This window comes from Opisthocomus hoazin, chromosome 7 (genome assembly GCF_030867145.1).
Source record: "Opisthocomus hoazin isolate bOpiHoa1 chromosome 7, bOpiHoa1.hap1, whole genome shotgun sequence".
In the NCBI taxonomy this organism is placed as follows: domain Eukaryota; kingdom Metazoa; phylum Chordata; class Aves; order Opisthocomiformes; family Opisthocomidae; genus Opisthocomus; species Opisthocomus hoazin.
Window position 1 is genome coordinate 26,306,456 of NC_134420.1, and position 22,430 is coordinate 26,328,885.

At 38.8% G+C, this 22,430-nt stretch overlaps 1 protein-coding gene across 25 annotated transcripts in view; it reads right to left on the reverse strand.

Moving 5' to 3' along the window:
* Positions 1 to 22,430, reverse strand: part of LRRC4C (leucine rich repeat containing 4C) — a 566,727-nt gene that overhangs the window by 76,550 nt on the left and 467,747 nt on the right. For 7 of the 25 annotated variants that reach the window (XM_009935233.2, XM_075426764.1, XM_075426756.1 and 4 more), the window contains exon 1: positions 20,432 to 22,267. The exons of 14 other annotated variants lie outside the window; for them this stretch is intronic. The gene's annotated coding sequence lies outside the window, so the exon portion shown is untranslated. Of the gene's footprint in view, positions 1 to 20,431; positions 22,268 to 22,430 lie in introns of those variants that run through there. 4 more of the 25 variants (XM_075426774.1, XM_075426760.1, XM_075426759.1 and 1 more) reach the window with 4 other exon arrangements.

The following is a 22,430-nucleotide window of genomic DNA, read 5'->3' on the forward strand; positions in this document are numbered from 1 at the left end:
AAAACTGTTTTCTTTAGTGAAACAGGGAAATGAACTCTAATTTATTGAATCTAGAAAGAATGAAACTAAGCTCGGAACCATATCTTCAAGTGCCACTACTTCTCTCATCTCCTGGAAGAAAAAGATTCCGAGAAACTTAGGAACTGAGTCAACAGTCATATCTTGCAGTTCAACAAGTGCAAATGTCTGCAACCACCATGGCTCAATACAGGCTGAGACAGACTGAGCAGCAGCCCTGAAGGAAAAAACCTGGAGGTCATAACGGATGCCAGGTTGAACACTTTCCCTGAGCACTGCCCACTGTAACTGCAAGTTTGCCAAACCACGTACGAGATTATTTTAGGAGCACAACAGCCAGCACATCAAGGGAAGTTATTAATTCTCCTTTCCTCCCTGGCGCTAGTGAGGCTTCAACTAAAATCCTAGATAGAGTTTTGGGCCCCAGATTTCAAAAAGAATGTGGAGAAATGGAAGAGGGCTCGGAGGAAGGCTGCCAAGACTGTCAGAGTCTAGACCAGATTTCTAGGAGGAGAGGTTGAGGGAGTAGGGCTGCTCTTATCTGGCAGATAGGAGCTTAAGGGGTGCTCCTCTGTTGGCAGCCTACATTCATTTAAGGGGATCTACAAAGATGACCACAGCAAAATCTTTTCAGGAATGACACATCAAAAAACGAGCAACCGCCAAAAATTAAAGGATAGTATTTAAGACTGGACTTTAGGAAAAAACTTCCCTATTAGGAGGGTGATGCACCACAGGAGCAAGAGGGATTGTGGAACATCTGTTCTTGAAAATTTAACAACTGAACTAGACAAAGCAAGGCCTAATTTGATGTACTACTATTGATAGCCCTACTTTGAGTGGACAAATGGTCTTGATTATTTCCAGTAGCCTTTTCCAACCAGTATTTTCTTGATTCTATGAAGTTATAACAGTAGAAACACTTGCACAGACATATTCACAAATATTTTGTCTTAAATACACAATAATATCAATAACTTAAAATATGCAAAAATTAAATAAGAGAAATGTAACAATTTTAGTAGTTTGAATGGTCTTTTTAGGCACTCTTGTTAAAAAAAACCTTAGAAAAAAAAAGGAGAAAAAATAAACTTTTTGTTATATAAACTTCCAGTTTACAGAAACAAAGTGGACAAAATGAATGTTTTAATGCTTTTACATAGACATTGATCCACTTTTATAGGTGTCAAACTAAATTTTATATCTGATACAATCCAATACTATGCACCATAATTAGAAGTTAAAAAATAATAACCACTATTTGGAACAAACAGAAGGCTTAGTTCTAAAACCATTTTCATTTGTTTAATATTCTTTACCAAGGGCCTAAAAGGTGCTGAAAAACTACAGCCTCTAATGACTTTGTAATCCAATTTTGCACTTGTCTTATTATAGAAACTTGCATTTCTCTTCCATGGCTCAGTCCTGCATTGTAGAGAGATCTAGTCCTGATCCAGTAAAGCACCCTGATTCCTGCAGGTCATATCCAGACCAGAGAGTCTCTAGGTATTTCCTTTTTAGTGAGGATGGTAAAAGAAGTGAGTAGAAGAAAGAGTATTAATATTGCTTCCTAACACAAAAGTAAGCTGAAAAATGCATATGTAAATGCAGATTGCATTAAATTGTTTTCCTATGGATCAAGGTATTGTCTGAGTTGGAACTGTAACAAAAGCACATTTCCCTTCCTGGGATTCTTCTTGGATATTCCTTCCCCTGCTGAAGGGCTGAACAACTGTTCAGCCTAGCTTTCAATTTATTCCCATCTGTATTGCCAAGTCATGCACAACAAAATCATTTGAATTTTCAAGCTCAGTTATTCATAAAGGTATGAGTTTTATGTTCTTTAACTAATTAAACTTATTAATACACTTTTTTGCTTTTATACAGATATTTAGGTTACCTTTAAGTGTACATTTTGTTACTTGATTTGTTATTAGCAATAGGTTTCCAGCCAAATAATGATATCTAATATTGACAATACATGCAACAGCAGTACTAAATTTTGCTGCACTTCTACTGCCCTACACAGAGGCAAGCAGGAAATGTTTGCCTTTTAGGAAGAGGACACCATTTAACATCAGTATCTCTGGATTACTGCATCTTGATGACTCTGGAACTCGTTCAGTCCACTTTATCTGTACAATCACTTAGAATAGTAGTAGAAGCTATGGAAAAAACAATTACAGAAAATGACAACTTTTTCTAAGAATTAACACTATATTAAATGCCATCAGAGGAGGAGGGGGGAAAGGGGAAATGGTTCTTTTAATGTATCAGGGTTCTCTATTTGACTTACATAAGATCTAGTGCATCCGTATGAACAATGAGAACAATTACTCAATTACTTTTGATTTCTCTTTCTTGGCCAGCTCTGGGACACTGCAAAAGAATCCCAGCTATTTCTTGATTGCACATTTTATATTATATGGTGTTATGTTTTGCTTAGTGCAAAGCAGAGAGTTACTAACACAGCAAGTCAGTTACTATGTATGTTCTCTGTAATATCCTGATCTTAGCAAAATTAAAGTAGATTTTATAAAAGAATCAGGTAAGGAATAAAAATGAAGCACACCATAGAAGTGCTTTGCATGTCACTAATATATTCTTAAACAGTAGGACTGGACTTAGAGTACACGTGTTACGTGTGTATAGATTGGATCTAGCAATAAATGCAATTGCACAGTTAAGCTAAACTACATTTATCAGTTCTATTTAATAAGTGTTTGCATAGCCTGTACCATAGGACTGCAGAGCGATCATTCATCTTCTAGTCTATTCAAGCACACTGACATATAATCTAGCAACATAATCTTTGAAAAGGCAAATGTAAAACCAAACTACACTAATTCTTTTTTGTTTGAAAGACAGGTCTGATGAAATACCTGATTTACTTCATGTTAGGAGTCAACATTGTTTAATGGTGTTCCAGGAGCTGAAATCCGTGAGAACCACAGCTGTTGAGATTCTGTGACAAAGGCAGATGACGTATGTAAACGTGTTCAGATAGGTTTACTTGTCCTATGCAAAGAATTGATGTTTGAGGGCTTCAGCTTATACCTTCTGCTATCAACGATACAGGTAGTAGCTAGTTCCCATGCCTTCTGGAACACTGGAGATAAAGAAACTAGAAATACAAAGTCCCTTAAATTTAAATTGAGGATTCCTTGTCCCAAGGCATTAATACCGTGTATCCTTGTTCTTTGAAGAGAATTGAACCCAGATCGTCAGTTTTTGCTTTTAGTCATGGTGCATAACAACTCATTTACTCACATCTCATTCACATTTATTCAAGAAGAATGAAACTAACTAGGAATAGCAACTTACACTCTTTGTGTAAGATTATTGGTAGTATGAGGCAAAATACAATTATCTTCAAAAGGAAATTTACATTTTAAAAAAATAGTTATTTTTTAATTTCAGCTCTTTCAAAACATTGCCTACTAGGATTTTAAAAATATGTATACATTCCTACTCGAGCACCAACTTTTTGAGGAATGAGAATTGTTCAATTTCATTTATTTTCCATCTGGTAACAGGAGCTTACTTCCTTCTAAAGAAGACTGATGTCCTGATCAGATTTCAATGCAAAAATATATTACTACTCAGGGCCAGCATTTTCCGTTCACATCTATGGTATTTAGGCAATACTTGTTCCAAAGAATGTTCTAGTTTTTCACCTATATTTAGAAAAGGTATTGTGTACCATGGTGAGATAGCCTGATTCCTGCCAGATATGAACAAAAAGGCAATACAATGTTAGATAATTTTAGTCATAATGACACCATTAGTGGAATCACAGTTATGCAATGCTATGTTTTCACAGCATTCTGGAGTTGTGGTAGGATACTAATTACTTGGCACTGCAGCACAATTATTTTCATCTATAGACTCAGAGGGCGAGTTCTGCCATGCTGAAATTCGAAGCAGTCCTATAGCTTTCCACTTTCAGTCCACTGTTGCACATAAATTATCACAATAGTGGAACAACTCGGTTATTACAGAAGAGGCAAATCAGACATTTGAAAAACGAATGAACACATTCACGGATTTTTGGATGAAGAGTAAAGCAAGGGAGTAGAGGGTGTAGGGGAGTCATGTCTGAAGCAGATCTGCTTTGTGGAAAGCAAACCAAAGCAAAATGCAAAAAAGAGTATGATCTTGTTCTCTCCATCAACAGCCATCTCTTTATCTAACACCCACCACAAAAATAAAGAAAAAACCAGTATGTTCGGGAGACCGAGGGTCAATTATTTTCTTTAAATTCCTAGACAGTCATAGCTCTGACTCACCCAATTTACTCAGTTTAATAAAATATAACCCTGTGGGTGTTGCAAAAATTCACCATAACTATCTTCTGCCTCCAATGTGAGAAACAAATTCTAAACGTGTGGATAATTTCTCCTTTGTTTGGTTCTTTAACTGTTGAGGTGTCTCAATGTAATGTCTATCCTTATCACTCTGGCAACGTAGAATTTAAGCAATGCACAAAACTATGATAAGGATTTCTGTATTAACGTAAACTTTATCCAGCAATTTAAAAAGAGGATGAAGTAATGCTAAGAGTGGGGAAAATAAAAGAATAACAAACTGAATAATTAGGAGATCAATAAACAATTAAGAAATTCATGAAAGCTATTCAAAGCACCTTCAAAACAAAAAGACAAAGACTCAATGTTAAACACAATTCTTAAAAGATACTTAATGTGCCAAACAGTAGCAAGCATGATGGTGATACCGATTTAGGAGTCTTAATTGTGTTGTTACCTCCACAGACAGCTCTAAGGGAAAAAAAAAAAAAAAAAAAAGGAGGAAAGAACCTAGCACTACATTTCTCCCCTACCAGACATCCGACTGAATTTCATTTTACTGAATTTGCGATTTATAAACAGTGACTCCCATACAGGAACAAGAATGGAAACTGTAATAGGAACCTTAAATTCAGCCAAAGATCTGCTCTTGAAAAGACTTTCTCAAATAAACAGTTTATACTCGCCAGAGTATTTCTAATTCAGTAGGAGACATGCCTTCCTTTGCAAACTCATAGCAACTAGCAAAGTGAGAAACTGAGACATCGCCAAGCTCTTGGGTTGTGCTGGGAAGTTCCTAAAGGCAGGTTGGTCACAGTAAATTGTCCTTAGCTGTGAATTTCGCTTTCCACCTAAGATTCTGAATCTCTTGACTTCTGACTCACATTTCAAAGACCACATACTAACCCAGGCTCTCTTGTCTGCTCATTTGCAGAGAAGGGAGGGGATAAGTGTCTGCGTAAGCAGATGGGAGGTTGAAAGGAGATGATTTGATACCAGAGAACTCACTACCATTTCAAAAACAATACATAATTCCAGTTACTGACTTTACACCTTTCCATACATATTGGCTATGACTAGAAAAGGCAATTCAACATTAGAGAAACAAAGCAATTATTTTCATGACTAAATACCTCCAACAAAAGTTAAGGTTAGCTGCATCAGGTCCTAGCCCTTAACACAGCCAAAGTTCTTACAGCCACTTGCAGATTTACATTATACTTGTAATTAGCTGTCTAGATCTTTCACACTGAATTGCTCCTAACCTTTCACTAAGACAAAGTAAAGAAATCACTTCCCTGGGTTGAAAGAAAAAAGGAAATCTATAAATTCATGGGGCACTACAGAAACCTTTCATCCAGCATTGGGCAGTTTATCTACTAAATGCACTACAAATTGACACCAAGAATTCAAATGGAACCAACCAAAGGTCTGAATTATGACAAAAAGAACTTTGCAATTCTTGAATGAACTACTACATGAAGTAGCAGTGAACTACTACAAGACGAACTACTACAAGATTGACAGAGTACATCTTCCAGGAAAAAGAGCATTTGGGCACTGTGTTTTTCAACCATCCCCATGTATATTATTCATTTATTTTCAATTTAATTTCAGTGTAAAATGTGTAGAAATGTGTAGGTTTTACTTGAATGCTCTTTATTCAATTGGTTAGAGCTAGAAAATCAAAGCAGTATTTGAATAAGAACATGTTTGCAAGTATTTACTCTTAACAGTAAGAACTGGCAGCTTAACTTTAAGGAAGGAATTTTTTGTTTATTTATTTGTTCAATTCAATTTATGCCTGGGGTAAAATAAGTCAAGAGGAGAAAAAATCAATAAAAGTCTGAATATAAAACACTTAGTGGTATCATGAAATTGCTGGCAGATTGAGAAAAACCTTTCTTAAGAATGGAAAGATAAAGAAGTTTCTGACCTATGTCTCCAGAACTGATTCACTAATGCAATATTTAAGGATAAAAGTTGTACGTGTTGTTTTGTTTTCCTCTGTTACTCCGAACTGAATCTGTGTTTTATGTACGGTGATACTGATTGCAATAAAAATTGTGCTTACAAATGCGTTTTATTCAAGGACCTTTCATGCAACTGAAGGCTTAAGTTCACAAAACCTCTTCTAAATTTCCAATCTCATTTCTTAAATTATATTAAACTCTTTTTCATGTCTGAACTTTCAAATAGAGTTCTGGCTGCATAAATTGTAGAAGAATCTGTCCTGCAATATGCAAATGTAATTCCTCTTAAATTACAGAGAGATAAAATGGAGCACGTAGAGTCTGTGTGATTTGTTTCAGGCAATGAGTCAGGGGCCACACAAAGACCAGAGTCAAGGAATGTCTAGTGGTGACCACTACAGTACACAAGACTGTCCATTCTACTGTATTTAAATGTCTCCTAATTACATTTTCACATTAAATGTTATCATTTGAAATGGTAGAGGGGGAAAGACATGACACGAGCTCTGATATTTTTTCTTGCTTTTGCAAGGTGGGGGATACTTCCATTCCTTGTTTTGAAAAAAAACTTACTCATTCTTAAACCTTTCTCAAAGCAGTTACTTTTTTACCTAGCTGCCATATAGTCAATGTTATAATTCTTCTAAGATCTACATGACTAATGTGTGGAGATTTCTATCCCACTCCTACACAGAGAGATATATGGAAGCAGGTGTTTTGCTCAATATATAAAAAAAATACTACTTCCCTGCTATTTTTCTATAATGCAACCACCTGTGCAAAGAATCGTCACTTTAGTATGTCATATGGCCAAATACGCTCCAAAACTTTCAAGGGTGATCTACTTTCTTAAACACACATGCACACACTTCTATGAATACATAGCTTTAGCAGTGGAAGTAGTTCAGCTCCTACCACTGAAATGAATCTGACAGCTCCTGCATTTTTTCCTCAATGTAGAATTTGCTTTAGTTTCAGTGAGTGAGGCTTCATTCTGATCCATAGCTCCATCTGCATGGAAAAGCTGGCAAGAACAGCATCGTATTTTGCAAGTTTTTAACTTTTCGGTAAAAAGAGTTAGAGAAATGCTCAGAAAAAGGCAAGTGTTAGCTTTCTTCCAGTCCTCAGACATCTCTCTCAATTGCCATGATCATTCAGTGACAGTCCTAGTTTTCAAGAGACCTTTGGCACCAAAGTTCTCTTTGGAAGCTCCACACGAGAAAAAGAGCTTCTGAACTCTGCCGTCACTGGGAGGGGATAAGCTATTGACAGACAACATTCATAAGGAACTCTAGTCAAGGAGTGAGGAGCAGCCCAGCCAAAGCTAGTTTTCCTAGTAAGCAAACTGAATCCATGCTGGCCTCGGCAGTCATTTGGCTGGTCCCACAGTAGGTCAATGGTTTGAGAAGTGGTTACATGAACCTCTGACAAAGGAATTGGAGAAGCAACTGGGAGAGAGAAAAGAGAAAGGGACCATCCCAGACATTATCTGCTAGATGTAGGCCTTTCTTTTTCAACTCCTAAATGGTCACCTACTGTAATAAGTCAACAGTATGATGATGTTAAGTTTTAGCAACACTTAATTAATTTCTTGTTTGATTTAAAATGTAAGGAATGAAGCACTGCACAAAGTGTGCAAAAAATGAAGGATATGTCAGAAAAGGATGCCTCATGAAATTACAAAACACTGGAGGAGCGGAGAGCACAAATAAAAACATTGTAAGAAAATTATCCTAGATGATCAATTTGGTAGGATTTCAGAAGTAGGGGAAGTTACTGGCTTCTGTGGGCACTGTAAAGGAACAACAAGAGACTTGTAACTTCCTTCCTTGAAAATTCATGACCACACTATATGGAACATACATGTGGAATAATGAGCGAGGATTAAAGTAGGGTATGAATTTTCAAAATGTTGATTATTACTCTGACTACCCAGACAGACATTCTTAGTCAGTATTAACAGTGCTTTTGGATAATGTAACCTAACATGCAGTAGCTATGCCAGCACTCTTAGTGCAAGCTCAGTGCAGGTTAGTATGTTATAATCACACTGTTTACATTGTTTTCTCCCATAAGCAAGCATGTGAGATCACTTAATTTTTGTAATCCCTGTAAAAGTAAGATTATCTATCAAAAGCCAGAGTACAGTAAAAGGGTGCAAAAAGAAGAACAATATAGAATATAATAGCAAGATTAGAAATATAACCTTGCCTCTAACCTCATCCTGAGCTTCCTAAAATTAGGAATATTTGAAAGGTCTGCAGGCTTTTTGTGGTCCCTGCGGTACTGAAAAGGGGTGACCCCCTCTGCAAAGAGTTCAAGTTTCCACTTTCTTGTACACAGCCTTTTTCACCTATGTTAGGAGAGCATAAAATACTACATTTTCAATTTTGTAGTGTCTGAATTCCATTGTCACCCAGTGATAAATGACGATATAACCCACAAGGAGAATCAGGCCTAATAAGTCTTGTATACACTGACACAGTAACTCTGAACGGCATCTCATGAAGCTGCATTACTAGAAGAATATGTCCTATTATCTTATCCAGTGACAGTGTAAACAGTAATGAGGAGACAATTAAATTGAGTATCAAAGAATATACCATTGATTCACACTTTCATTAGCTGCAGCTGATGTATACAGCATGGGTGGAGAGCAGTAAGTAACGGAAAGAAGGTTAAAGATTAAAAAGGAATTATGATTTTTACTTGTCACTTCAAAAATATGCCTCTTGCACACCAGTACTGCTGAAGCATCACAGGTGGAGAACGCACCCTCGAAGCAGTAATTAGGTCAAGATCTCCTAAGACTTGAAATTTTGTTGAGTTTTTCAGAAAAGATGGAAGAAATAAGGACTGGATATCTCAGGACACAGAATCTGTTAACAATCTATAGTTGATGGCAATTGAATATAGTTACCTTCAAAGGAATGCCCTTTGCTACCTCAGAGAATATTTTCTCACAGTCCACGACCTCTCAGGCTAACTACATTCAGCTGTAATAATGAAATGGCCTACTACTCCAGGAAGGCTCTTGAATGCAGGAAACAGAGTTTACACAAAAAAATTATTTGGACTATGAAACACACTATTAAACTCAAAACTAAACATAGAAAGTGACCACCAACCTCACCTGTAAGTATGAAATATATATCTTTGTTTTAGATTTCCATCGGTAATTTTTTCAGGTGAGTTTAGAACAAACCCTGTCCAAGAAATCAGGTGAACCAAGAAATCAGTAACTAGAAATACGAGAACACGGCCCACTGAGACCACACACAATTGCAGCCTACGCTACCAAAAGTCATTATGCAGACACACAAAGTCAAGCTTACTTGATTCTTTCCTCTTCTCTGTCTTCCCAAATCAAGTATATGCATTAGCAAAAGAAGCAGTAAAATCAAATCCACAAATTGACTTCTTATATGAAGACAGAAAAATAAATTTCTAGTCTAAAATGCTCAACGACCATTCACAGCAAGACAAAAACGTGAACAGAGCCATGTTCAGTGGCCTCTAAGCAGAGATAAACAGAGAGAAGGATATGCCAACTTTGACACCTCTATATTTAGTCCATCTCGGACTTGGAAAAGCCTGGCACCAAGACCAACTATTGCAGAAGTTCATATCTGGATTCATATCGGAAGCCTGAGCTAGAAAAAAGCTCTGAGACAATACATTTTATTTAGGTGTTGAACTCCTGTGCCAGCTTTAACAAATGGACTTTTTCAGGCTGGAGGGCCAGGTTGCTGATAACCCAGTGTTTCAGAGGTACAACACCCAAAGCCTGCAAATCTCTTCACTAGGAATAGAACTATGAAGGAGGTAGAAGCTTGCTCACACAAATAAGCTAGTGGATGGGCTACTGAGTGGACAAGTAAATATGCATAGTGAGTATTTGTTCACTCTCAGCACAACCTTTAAAATGAAACATTTCAGATTTGACAAATTAACAGATTTCAAAAGACATTTTCCTAATTAACGAGACAGAAGTCTCAGGTACTGAGACAGAGTCAGAGTACTGCCACAAAGAAGCAGTTCATCCAAAAACTTCTTGGGTCTTCTGCTAGCAATCTCAGCAGAGAGGAAATGATTGACTGGGTAGTGAAATCCTTTGGGGTGTTCTGTGCATTGCAAGCTAGACATGTTTGTTGATGATGGACATGATGATCTTAGAGGTCTTTTTCAACCTTAACGATTCTATGATTATGAATGCCCAAGCTACACTCCTTCTAGCTGCAGAATCACAGAGTTAGGGTACAGGAACCTCAGAACCACCTATTCTGCCCTCCTGAATTTCACAATAAAGTTTACCTCACTACAGCAGTCTTCCACAAAGACATCCAATCTGCGTACATGGATTCCAAGACACAGAGAAAATGCAACTTCTTCAAGCAATTATTAAAATGGTGAACTATTTTCACCATTAAAAATCTACTCTTAATTTCTAATCTGAATGTATGAGACCTCAGCTTCCAGCTATTAATTCTTAGAATTTTATTTCCTATAATAGAAAAGATTTAAACATCTATTTTTCCCTCATACACTAATCATTTCTGTTCTCAAGTTTTTAATCAATAGACTAAAGTTTGAGCACTATTTCCTTTTCTTCAGCACTGAGTAATTTTGTGTGTCTCTTCTTTCTTTTCAACAAAATTTTCAAAACGTGGATAAATTGCAATGTAAACAGCATTCCAGTTTTCCCATTGACATTGTTAAAATCCCTATTCTATCTCTATGCTTATTTATTAAATGGTACAACACAGTCTTTTTTTAACACTATCACTGTCAGAGCTCATATGGAATTTCTTGCCTGTTATGTTCTCAAATCCTTTTCACAGTTGCATTCACAGACCAACGTCCCTCATTCTGAAGGTATATCCTGTAGCCATCCTCCTTATACATAAGATTTTGCATCCACTATCTCTGCATGCTTGTCTTATTTATCAAGCTGCCAACAGTTACTGTTGCAAGGAAAAACTTTTCAATTCATGTGATTTAAATCACATCACTGTAACCAACAACATTTAATTAACCAGCACTCACTGCCAGCTCAGGATCAGCAATGCAACAGATAAACCACAATACTAGATACTTACCAAATGACAATAAACATCTAAAAACTTCTAAACACCCTTACATAATTAATCCCCCAAAGTAATATCACTCAGACGCCCTCACAAGCCATATGGCTTACAAGCACATCGCAGCTTCTGGGAGTGCTGGCTCCCCTACTTGTTCACTCCTCCTCTCAAGACATGGGTGGTCTAGCTTAGTGTGGTCCCATGCTATCTGATAATGCATAGGCTGGGAAGAAAGCTCTCACGGTTCACAGATGCCCTCACGAAGTGTGGGTCCCTCCTTGTTGCACCCTGTGCGGTCACTCCACTAGCTGGATGCTTGCTCCTTGGTATCCAGTGCAGAGGCAGCTCGGTGAGACCAAGCCAATGGTTGCAACAACACAGGCAAATGTCTGGCAGTGTCAAACGAGTTTTTTCGCTCACCTGCCCAGCCACTCACACTTAAAAAGGTTCATGCTTCTTTTACATCTTTTTTCAAGCTTTGTTTCAGAAGTTTTTTTGCGGGTTTTTGTTTGTTTATTTCTTTTTATGTGTTGTTTTTTTTTGGGGGGGGGGTGGGTTTTGGCGGGTTTTTTTGTTTTGTTTTGTTTAAATTCTCCTCTTATCAGTTTGGGGAAATGTCCTCTCAATCAGCTCAGTTATCTTATTCACACAGTTTACCCTCACATTCCCATACTAACAGACGTTCTTATCTTGGTCATTTTGCCAATGTGGGCCCTACGCTTAAGTGTAATTTCCTGTCAACGATCTGTCTAGATCTTTGATACAAATGTTGTAAAAAGAGTTACAATATCTGTATAATCCATTCAAACAGATTTCCCCACAATACTTATTTCTGAATATCTGATCAGTACTTCTAAGCTACTTTATTATCCTATGCAGTTCAAAGTTTAAGTGCACTATAATATCATGGTAACTTCCATCTACCAACCTTGCAGAATCATCATACTGTATGCTTGATAGAAAATACTTCTCATAATACCATACTATTGCCATTAAACATTTCACCTGCTTTAATTCTCTATCAGCTGAATCCCATGTTGGATTTGCTGTTATTTTGCCTACAATTTATGTCAGACTAAATGGTCAATGATTATCTAAAGTTCATTGCAATTGTATCATTGGAAAGTGGAAAGTATAGTAGGATTGTTGATTTAAAAATAATTATCCCTAGTAGATATTTTCCAGTATCCTTTCACTTGCTTTTTCTTCCAGTTGCAAGAATTTTTAATCATGATTTCTCCAGATACAGAATAGAAATATTAATTGAATAATTCCATCAGTTCTACACCACTACGGCCAATAACTCTTCATACGATGTCTCCAGTAAAAGCAGCAATAAGAACAGCAATAGTTCCTCATTTCTGGTATATTCTGAGCCCATCATACAACCTCAACATTTTTCTCCTATCAGATCAATTGCATTCTTTTTATACCTTATATTTTATAGGGGTTGTTATCTGTTTTCCTCTGTTTTTTTTACCTACTATATACTAGTTCGCTTCGATTTTGGTTTAATTGTTAAATTTTGGCTTCATTTGCCCTTGTATCAATGACAGACTCATAGCCAAATGTAAACTTTTATGATTTTATTTTTTTTCTGACGAAACACTTCATTCCTAGAAACTGTCCAGTTTATAATCACAGCCTTCTGTTTATATGTTCTCTCCAATTAATTTTTCTCATCGTTTTCCTCAAGTTTAGAAGATCGGTCTTTCCAAAGCAACGTCATTGGCTGCGTTTTATCTTTCATTTGCTATAGGCAATCATCAACTTCATCTGTCTTTGCCATAAAAAAAAAAAATCTTATTTAGATGACACTTTAAATCAGATGCAATACCTTTTGTGATAGGAAATTATTATCTATATTTCTCTGCAACTCTTAATGACGTTGTACTACTGCTGCATGAGATTTTCATACATATCCCCAAATCTGAAATGTCCCTTTAAAAAATGCAATTATTTTTTCCACGTGTCATCGAAAGTTACTTAAGGACTAAGACATCCTCTGCTATAGTTTGATCAGTAGTCTTTAACAGATACCTCCAGGCCTTTACTTAATGTATGTAACTCAATGTTCAGGGCCAGACTACTCAGTGAAATGTACATTACAGAAAGAAGGATATCAACATGAGCATTCACTGAAGGTGAGGTCTTTCGACTTCTTTCCAGTTCAAAAAAGAAATCTATTGTGGTTTTAATTCCCTGCACGATATACAGTCAAAACTCACGTGGGCATTAAATACAATGAAACTCTTATTGAAGTAGTAGACCGTGCACTGCATATGAGCAACCTGAAAGGCTAATGGGGTCACCATGCTACCCCTTTAATAGCTGTGTCATCAACAACCCTAACAAAGACGAACCTCATTTCTTTAAAAGACCTAACAAATATAAAAGCTTATCTCTTGAAAAATAATATAACCACTTCTAGAGGAACCTGTCTGTCCAAGAAGGGGTCACAAACAGTACTGACAGAGCAAATTCTTGTAAAATCAAATAGCCAAGTAAAAACCCCTTAACACAACATGTATGCCCTTTACCAAAGAAGCTCATGGAATTTAATACATTTTTGTGCGCTTCATTTGAAACTTGCATGCATTGACAGAGGAAAAACTATGGTTCCTTAAATTGACCCTTTTCTGTCTTTGTAGATCCTCTTCTGTAGCCTTTAAAATTCAGCCCTAAAATATGATGTTCTACAGAATATCTGGTTTTGTTAATATGGATTGAGGTTTTGCTGTGGCAGTAACAAGGGCCAGATGATTTAACTAATCCATTAATTATTACATTATACACTGATGAAAAAGAAGCATTAATACCTAGAATGTCATCAGGGACTGCAAAGGGAATAGGGAACACTTAGAAATTTAAGAGTTTATGGCATATAAATTCAAAACAGTATTTGGAGCACCTTTTCATGTCTGTAAATATAAATACTAATCCTAGTGTTTATTTCTGAAACTAAAACAGCTTTTGTACTTCATTTAGGAGAAGGAAAAAAATAAAACAAAACAGACACAGAGCAGGATCAATCCTGCTGAAGCAATTACTAAAGTTCCAGTTCAGATTAGTTGGAGCAGAACTGGGTTTATCTTTGCACAACAACAGAAGAGAAGAGAAAGAAAAGTGAAAGGAATTAAATTGTTTGCATGGGAGAGTTACTACAGAACCAACTATTTCGTGCATGTTGCATTGCTGCATCAGAACAGAAAAACGGGCACTAGTGAATAAAAATCAAAACAATCCTTTTAATTAATTCTCTGCAAGACAGAATTCTCACTTATACCAGTTCACAGAGACACTATCATCCCAGGCTCTTCCACCTGTCCACTAATAGTTGCTTCTGGAGATTAAAAAGAAACTAAAAAGTTGGTCTATAGCTGAGGAAGACCCAATAATGATGCAACTTTCATTCCTACTTCAAATTCCAGTCAAGACAATGGAATTTGATGAGCTTCAGTAATCTGATGAGTGGGCAGTACCACAGTGCAGAAGAAGCGAGGTGAGTACTTCCCATGCCCATCACATCTGGCCAGCTTTTTTGCTATCTCAAAGATTTGAGGGGAAGTTCAAGGTACATGAACAGAATTAGCGCCTGCTTAAGGTCCTCAGGTGTCTTTTGCTTAGGATCATGACTGAGGTACAGTGATAAGCAGTGTGAGGAATCCTGCACTGTTATTACTCATGCTGCACTCCATCGATAAACAAGCTCTTTATGTGCTCGGCTGTATTTCCCATTTCACATGGCACATGAATGAAGAGATTTTTGACACAGAAATGAAGAAAGGTTTGCAAGCAAAAATGAAGTATGCTGGAGATCTGAACAACACTACTACTTTTTGAAAATTACTACCACTGGCTTTCAGGATTAGGTCTGACCCTTACAACAATCATTCTTGTATGTATAGTGAAGGAAAAACAACAACTCCTGGGCCTTCTAGAAGTTGGTTCATATTATACTGTTCATACAAACATGAAAGTAAACCACGTCCATATTTCTGAGGGCTATTTTAATGCACAGGACTGTATGGACTGTATGTATAGCTGCCCAATAGCTGAAAAGAGGTCCCTCAAACACAAACAGCATTACTAAACACTCTGAATTGCTGCTGGTTTGCAGACAAAAACTCTTTCATTTCACTTATCTTGCTGTGATACTTCTGAGTAAGCTTTATCGAGTTGCATGTGAAACCATCGTTGCTGGAAATTTTTTGCTTTGTTTTGCAGTTGGTTGGTTTCCTTTTTAATTCTCCTGGTTTCCTGGTTATATTGCTCCCCCACAGTCCTGACATAACAAATACAAGCTCTGCAGCAAATAGTTTGGGAGATTTTATTCAGTGGTCTGATGTCGCCTCTCTGCCTTTCACATGCAGCAAGGGTAAATCTTGTCTCAGCACTGTGAAAACAGAATTTCAAGACTTCTTACACTGGTGTTAGTTTTTAAACTTACAGAAGCTCTGGTATATACCTGAAATGCATTTTAAACTACCCAGGGAATAGATTCAGTTCTGGGAATTTCACTGTTGTTTCTAATTGTCAGCGACTGCTACACTTTTCTTGCCTGCAGCTATCCAATTAACATAGCACCACTACACAAAATACTGTAATATACTCGATGTCCTAACAGCAAGAGCCTCACACTCCACTTCTATCCAAAAATTTCCTCCTAATTGGGTTTCTAACACATTAGCAAATGACAGGGAAAAACAGACAGACATATGCAAACAGATAACACAGCCTTCAAACAACTTCTCCTATTGCTGTGCAAAGTTACATGGAGATACCCCTGGTGTATAACGACAGACAGAAAAACCAAGAGAGGGAAGAAAAGCTCAACCCCAGAAGTGGAAAACATGTAACTTGTGCCCTGAGATATTTCTATGGCAACATTTAAACACTGAACAGAAAGCCCTGCAGGATTCTGCTCTCGCTTCCTTGGATACCAAATGTAAATCCTGATTCTCTTTTATTGTGTGCATGCACAAGCATCTGATTTTTGCCTTTTCCTCTAACAGACAGTAAAGTATCCAGGCCCCCTACCAGGAACTACACGTTAATTCACTTCCATATATTGCAGCTTGTGAGTATGCAATTAAAACACACCCCTAGCACAATCATCTCCTCTCGTGTCCCCATTTCTATCCCCCAAGTGAAAAAATAACCATAATAGTACAGCTACATAACAGATAGCCTTCTTTTCTGAATAAGATCATTAAATAAATCACTCCAAAACGCCACAAGCCAAGCCCCAATGTCTTCTGCCATTACAGGAAGTGGAGGCAGGATCCTTTCTAAGGGCAGTTCCTTGCCCATGCTGCTGGACTCGAGCATGTTGCAAGGCTGCCTTTCAGACCTCCATAGCTCCTGCTATTACTAAATCCTCTCATCTCGGTTGTCCTGCGGGGGCAGTGCTTTTATAACTGAAGGAGGCTTGTTTTTCATCATGATTTTCATAGCGCAGCTGGCAAGGGGATGCATGTGGATGCAGAAGGAGGGCCTCTGTCAACAGCAGCCCAATGTTCAGTCAGGTCACCTACTGAAGAAATGACACTGTGGGTCATTTTCATCCCAGACTGCAAGAGGCACTAATTCCAGTACCCTTCCCTCTCTCTGCGTTCCCTCACTAGCAATCAGAAACAAAGGGGTATCTCCAAGCCAAAGTGAAGGCACAGTGGCAAGGCCGAGATGGAGGCTCTCCCACACAGCTGCTGTGCACAGTGCATTCCTCCAGTGAATATATTGTGACTTGACTCTTGGACAGCTTGGCTTGTGAGTTTTCACCAGCACAAAGCTCTCTCAAAATGTACTAAAGTCCTGTCCTAAGCCCACTCAAAATCTTTCTGTCTCATATTGGTACAGCAAGAATCTCCATGTCAAATGGGAGACAGCTTTTTAGGTCACAGGCAAATAATTTTAAAGTCTATATGTAGGAAGCCACAGCAGCACCTTGGGAATCCCTTTCTTTTCATCTAGTCCCACACAATTGCTTGCTTTGGCTCACATCTAGAGCATTCTTTTTTGGGTTTCACCCATTCTGAAAGTCCATTTTTCACTCATCAGTGCTCTCAGGCTGGGAGATATTGTGACACAAAATTTGCTGCTCCAGCAAACTGAACATGCCCCTATTCTAGATAGTGCAGATCATTCCTGACATCAAAAGACATGGACTAGCTACCCCCTTGCATTACTAACCTACAGTTTGCAAAGAATACCTGAAGCTTGAGATGCATGATCTCTGACCTTCCGGAGAACAGTTAGAACAAACGCAGCAGGACCCTCCAACACAGCTTTCTGTTTCCTTCTGTACAAGCATCTGGTGTCTAAATACACCTATAATGGTTTCTTGTACAGTGCCAAAATCCAAGCTGCCTAGGGTCATTACCAAAAGGACTGTCCACAGTTTGAAGATGTAGGACCAGCATATGCTGCTGAATGATACACCTGTGCTCAGGCACTTGCAAGGGAAGCAGCAGGGACAGCCAGCTCTTGCCTCTGCTTGAGGAGAGTTGTTGCTCCTCATTTAGCTGGATGTTTGGATTGATGGTTTTGGCTATTTATTTTATGATCAGCCATTTGGGTTCTGGGTAAGTCCCAGCACAAATGCTGAAAAATGCTATACTCATTCCCATTATGAGACTGAATGAGTTAAACTCTGGGTTGTTCCATGTGTCTTTTGGCTACTGTATTAAGTGCATGATTCACTGAAGTGTGAAACTGTTGTCTCTTTAGCAGCAGACATGCACCCCGGGCTTTTTAATGTTGACAAGATTTGCCTATTTCAGCCCAAACCAGTGGCTAAATTTTCCCAATGCTTCCTTATCACATCAAGAAAATCCTCCTGCTAGTTATTGTGCAAAATGAATGAGGCATCTATGGCAGCTTTCTATTGTCAAAAACTAGAGTTGCTCTATCAAATTATCTGTTTATGTGTTCACTTGACAACAATCCAGGGAAAAGCTTGAAGATGCCTTTTCCTTAGCCAGCTTCTTTTTCCTTCAGTAATTACTGAGCAGCAGCTTAACATAAATTTAGCTGCTCTATTACTGCAACTGCTGATGTAAGTCTTGCCCACAATAGGGCACAGACTTATAATGACACATGAAGGAATGGAGAACAGAGTTTTGTGCTTATTTTCAGATGCTGACAAACTTATTACCCATTTAAGTGTTCCACTAGGAAATATGTTCCTAGAGAAATGAATGAGGCTAAAGCACTTGATACTAAAATGATTTAGCTATACTGAGAAAGATGAGAGTAATTGGAGCCAGAAGGAACATTTTTGCTGTGCCTGCTTTCTTCTTTTTCTACCCATAACAGCACAAAGGATCCGATTTGTTCATGTGGCCAAACAAAAACTCCCAGAGATGTCTGGGAGCAGAATTGCACCCTAAATCTTAATCTTTTACAAGCATCCAATGTTTAAGAGGCATGACCTCCAAACAGAAGCGCATGGGACACATCTGAGAGGCAGAAGGTCTCATTTCCATTATGTTAAAAGATTCAAGATGTTTACATGAAGTAACAGCGCTGATGTGAGTGAATGGAGAAAGGGGGAAAAAAGGGAAGATACTGATATTTATTTATTTATCCAGGGAAATTAGAGCTCTGGTTTATGTTGTTTCAAACAGGAAGTTTGTGAAGAGGGAAATGCTGCCAGAAAAAAATTCCAGATTAAGATCCAGCTCTACCAACACCTCTCCCATCCCTGCCTTCTTTCCCCTCCTCCAGAACACTGCAGCTAGAGAGAAGTATAATGAGTGGTAAAGCTAGTTCTGCACCTTACCGGCAAAAATATATCCACATCTATCCAATGGCTTGTTTAATTAGCTGTTTCTCTCTCTCTCTCTCTCTCCTTCTCCACCAGTTTCGGCCTAATACTTTCAGCTGGAACTTCTACATGTGAAGGCCAAGGCTGAGGAGGGTAGAGGTGAGGGAGGAGAGAAGGGGAAGAAAGAGAGAGAAAGCTCCCTATCTATAAGCTAAGCAGTCATGCCAGGAGAGGGGACGGAAGTGGCACTCTTCCCCACAGAAAACAAGGACCTCTGTTTTAAACACTTATCCTTTCTTTATTCCACACTCCCACACCACATTCCTCCAAGAAGAGACCGACCTTTACTGGTCTGTTACACATCATCGCTGATCTGTGAACCCCACCATCTACAAGCCACTTGGTTACTATTCTCTTTATCAGCATAATAACAAAAGCCTCCCAACACCACAGTATCCTCTCACTGCTTGTCAATCAAAGTAAATCTCCTTCAACTGCCATGAAAGTCCTAGGGGAGCCTGAAGGATTCACCACAAAATCACAAAGAATTTCCTCGGAGATCTGGAGGGCGTGCACAGCTAGTACAGCAGTTTCCTAAACTCCCCTTCAATAGAAGAATGTCGTCTCTCTGCCTGTTACTGCTTTTTCTTAGCAACAGAGAGTAAAACATGCCATTTGTCTCGGAGCTGCCTCCTCAAAATCCATTAAACCTCCTTGTCCTACACCCCCCCCATTCCCGCCAAAAGCCATCCTTCAACTCTCTGCTTGATTATAAAATTTTCCTGTTAATACACCATATCGATCTGCAGTGTCAGACTGGATATCAGCATTCAAATCGGAACCTTTCTCTATTTTAAACACTTACAAAATAAATAAATACACCTCCTCTGTGCATCCAATTCTATGCAACTTGCATCTGCTTGTACAGACTGGGCAATCAGGCAGCACCCCCCCACTCACTGCAGGGGCTTTCTCAAAAGATTTCTTCGCTAGTGAACATTTATAAATGCTAGAAAGCCATGCAGGCAGGCACCTGCAACATCTTACTAAGGTTGGAATTTTACTAACAGGAACATTGGAGCTACAGTGAGAATTCAGTTCCATCCTCATTCCTTCCCTTCTCCCTTCCCAATCGCCCCCCTCCAGCCATTATCAAAATCCAGTCAGATTCCTTACTCAGGTGGGCAAAAAGGCCAAGAAAATAGGGATAAGCAGGAAAAAAAATAGGTAATGGAGCATATTTCCTTTTCCAAAAAATAATAAAATGGAAAGTGTACTTACTGTATCCTCAAAGACTATCCGGCTGGAAAATCCAAACGGTTATGAAAAACCAGGCTGGGGGAGGGTTTAGGAAAACTATTTCATTTCAGCAACCAAACCAAAATTAAAAACATGAAAGGAAATACAAGTAAAGGACATCCAACTGCAAATTCCCAGCAATTTCAGTCCATACAGGTGCCGATCCAACCCAACACTGCTGAACTCTCCCTCTCCAGCAGTTTTGCTTTCTTCTTCTCTGTCCTTTATTTTCTCTGAGGCTTTCAACTTCTCTGCTTAAAATTGCTATAGTGGTAACGTTGACGTTTGCCTTCACTGGAGAAGAGTGGTTTAAAATAACAGGAAAAAAAAAGAAATCGTTGCAGAGGATGAATGGTCCTTCTCTTTTCTGAAACTTTTCATTCCACTGTGGATCCTTTGCCTAGTTTCCTTTTTCTGAGGTTTTCTGCCTCTCTGGCTCCACTGCTCTCCATTGCTCACTATTTGCGTTTCCTCTAGAGAGCAGAATGGGCTGTATTTCTTTTTAAGCAACCCTCCATCTGTATTCTTTTAATGTAATTTTGTTGTGACTGTTAAGATCCAGGTCTTGCCAGGCAATTTTCTTCTTCCCCCTTCTTTGCTGCACTATTAATTATCCAATCCATGTGTCTCCACATTAGAACAGGGATTCCCATTCTTCTTTTTCTTTATCCCCCACACTGCTTTAGAAAAGAATCTCTTTTTGCATTTAAATTTTTACTTGCGTCTGTCAAAACAATAAACTTTCAGTCTCTCTCCCCCCTCTCCAAAGATCTGATTAGATTTCCAATCACAACCCAGTGCGCAATTGGATTTTTGATTTCAGCAAGAAGCCAGCAATCCACAGCATCAGCACCCTCTCCTTGCTTCAAACTCCACGCTATATCCTTTTGCCTTCCCTCCAACTCCTCTGCATTTTCATAATCTCACATTAAATGGAATGAAAGAGGGAGAGAATAGAGAAAAATTCAAGGTTCCCACCAGCTGTCAAGAATAAATCCATCCCCTTGTTTTTTTAAACACTTGGGATGGGTGTTTTTAACACCCACTCTCCCCTTTGGCCCCCACACTTCTCAAAATCTTTCTGATGTTAAAACTCCCCCAACGGACCACAAAAGAATCTGGGGGAGGCGTGATTTGTCCTCTTAGCTGTAAATTTCACAAGAACCCTTTGCTTTTCGTTTCAGCTTCCTCTCCATCTTTTGTCCAGCAGCTATACAGATCCAGCAGCACCGAGACAGATAAATTTCTATTTCTCCTTTGAGGAAAGAGAGGGAAAGAAAGAGAAGAAGAAGGGTAAAGCTCTCCGGTCTCTGCCTCCCTTTTCCTCCCTTTCTCTAATTCAATGCAGGTCCGATCTCATTTCCAAGCTCAGTCTGGTGTATTTCAGATCTACAAGTTGGATTTCCCTTCTGCACAGCAGTGAGTTAGTCTCCCATCTTCTTCCACACGCCAGTTATCTTCCCCCTTTTCTTCCTTCCTTCCTGCCTGCCTCCCTCCCTCCCTTCCAACATGACACCTTTCCAGGAGCACAGCCGCTTCTTTCAGTTTTTAGTTTCATCCCTGAAATGCACAGCCCTTCGCACAGCCGAAACCCTTTCTCCCTCCCATTAGCTTCAGCTTCAATTCTCCCTGTGTGTGCATGTACGTACGCATGTATGTATATATCCAGTTCCTGACAGCTGCTGTTGTTGCTGCTGGGAGTAGCTCCGCTTTTCTGTTGCTCTGGCTTTGTCTTACTCCCCACCTTTCAGTGGCACCCTAGGATTTGCAAATGTCCCAGGGCCAGGCTTTCTGGCTACAGTCCTCCTTCTCCCCTTCGGTTCATCTCCCCTTTTCCCCTCCCCCCCTTTTCTCTGCTTGTGATCAGTAAAATACAATTACCCAATTACCTCCCATCATCTTAGCACTGATTGGTCAATTGCGTTAACACTTGATGTCGGGGAAAGGGGATGGGAGCTGCTCCGACAGGGCACTGCTGCCA